Source organism: Engraulis encrasicolus, chromosome 9, assembly GCF_034702125.1.
Source record: "Engraulis encrasicolus isolate BLACKSEA-1 chromosome 9, IST_EnEncr_1.0, whole genome shotgun sequence".
In the NCBI taxonomy this organism is placed as follows: Eukaryota; Metazoa; Chordata; class Actinopteri; order Clupeiformes; family Engraulidae; genus Engraulis; species Engraulis encrasicolus.
In genome coordinates, this window is record NC_085865.1 from 42,569,128 (window position 1) to 42,571,627 (window position 2,500).

Below are 2,500 nucleotides of genomic sequence, written 5' to 3' on the forward strand. Positions count from 1 at the left end.
GTGTGTGTGTGTGTGTGTGTGTGTGTGTGTGTGTGTGTGTATGTGCTTGAGTGTATGTGTGTGTGTCTGTCTGTGTGTGCTTGTGTGTGTGTGTGTGTGTGTGTGTGTGTGTGTGTGTGTGTGTGTGTGTGTGTGTGTGTGTGTGTGTGTGTGTGTGTGTGTGTGTGTGTGTGTGTGTAGGGGGTCAACCGGGGGGACAAGGCATGCCTCCTGTCATCCCATATTGTTGCGATGACCTCGTCTCGGTGCGTATACGGTGCGGTGCAGGACAGTGCAGTGTGTCTACATCGCTACGCAGGGCGGGAATATGATAGATAGAGCCGTATGCTTGACACATGGGGGCAGGACGCAGGCCTGACGTGGAGAGACATGTATCAGCTCGGATATGCGCTCGTCTCAGGGATTGGATTTGGGGCCCTTATGACCCTCTCTGTATGGATTACGGTTGTGTGCCTAAACATGTGTCTGTGGAGCACATTTGTAGCTGCAGCATTTCACAGAACTGCTCACGTATCTGGGTAATCAGTGCTAACAAATAACCCATATGTTTTACAATTGACCTACAGTGTCAGCAAATAACCCATATGTTTTGAAATTGACCTACAGTGTCAGCAAATAACCCATATGTTGTGAAATTGACCAATAGTTCATGGGGTTTATGTTTGGAGAATGACATGGAATTTTCAATTTTGTTTTTGTGTGTACTGTTGAAAAGACTTTAGTACACTACTATGACATTACACAGAGACTTCATTACGACTGATCATTGCCAGGTAACAACTAAGTTATAGAATAATTAATGTCTGCAACACTGTTAATAGTGCATAGTGCCACAAAAAAATCTGGGAGCATTAACAGTGTTGCAGACATTCATAATTCACTTCAGTTATTTTATTTTGACCAGCACCTGTGCTACTGTGATGTGCGCGCATCCTCTGCCTTCTTAAGTTACCATGTTACCAGCTACCATGTCTAAATGTGCTTCACTTTATCAGAGACTAATTCATGCTTTTTGTTAACCAACTTGACTTTTCATGTCCTGATTTTGTCCTCGCTCATCCTCAGTTGTGAAATGTGTGCAAGTTTTGCCATGTTTTTATTAATTTTATCCAAGGCTGTGAAAAATCCAGGACACCATTTGTTTCCCTCTCTTCCTCTGGGCAGCCATGCAGCGCTGCGTCACTCAGTCTGTCCCCAGGTCCCCATTAACAAACGAGCACCCAGCCACACACCCAGCCATCGACACTCACCCTCACCCTCCGAGAGCTAGTAGAAAGCACCCCCCTAGCAAACCAGCCAAACCAGATACCAGCACCCGGCATGTCACAAGAGCTCGCAATATGCAGATGTGTGGTGTGAAAATGAGGGTGCGAGCCGAGGGCAGGAGGGAGGTGGGGGGTTAAGATGGCAATTTCATGCCTTTTCAGCTTTTGTTTGTCCTGTAACATTTGTGACACCAGATTAGCATGTGTACATGTCATGGATCGTGCAAAAAAAACAAAATGCCCAGAGAAAAGTAAAAGGAAAGAAAAGAAAAAAACAAAACAAAAACAACATGTACATATCGGTGCACTTAATCAGGCAGTGAGTTATATTCTCATGGCGTCATGACAACCCCGATGCCCAAAGACACACTGGAGGACTCAGTACCAGTCGAGCAATCCCATGGTGCATCTGTCGTCCAACAACAGTCACCCAAGACTCTTAATTACCGCTATGAATTTCTTTTACCCGTAGCGATGGCCTCTTTAAGGGGGGAGAAGAAATTACTACCGAACGAACTCAAGGGGAGGAAGGTTTTGATCATTATAGTTTGTGAAAACTCAGATTGTCTTTATTGGAGATGGCCAGTGGCCATGCAGGTTTTCTCGGTGACTTATCTGGCTGTCTTGGAGGAGCTATTACAGTCATGCACATCTCACAGTGGCCGCGAGGGCAATCACACACACGCACGCACGCACCCTCGCACCCACGCACGCACCCTCGCACCCACGCACGCACATGCTTGTACGCACGCGCGCGCACACACTCACACACACACACACACACACAGGCACACACGCACAGACACACGCTTGCATGCACGCTTGCATGCACGCATGCACGCACGTTTGCACAGACACACACACACACACACACACACACACACACACACACACACACACAGACACAGACACACACACTGTCTTGTTCTGTAATGTACAAATACATATAGCCCTATATATAACATAAACACGGATATAACATATATCATGGGATACACATGTACAAAAAATACATGCTCACACACATACACACACACACACACACACACAAAGGCATGCGCACATGCACACTTACACACATACACACACACACACACACAGAAAAGCAGGCGCGTGCGGCGCGCACACACACACTTTTTTTGGATCGTCACACAGGGAAGGATTACAGATCCCCCCCCCCCCCCCCCCCCCCCCCCCCCCCCCCCCCCCCCCCCCCCCCCCCCCCCCTCCCTCTC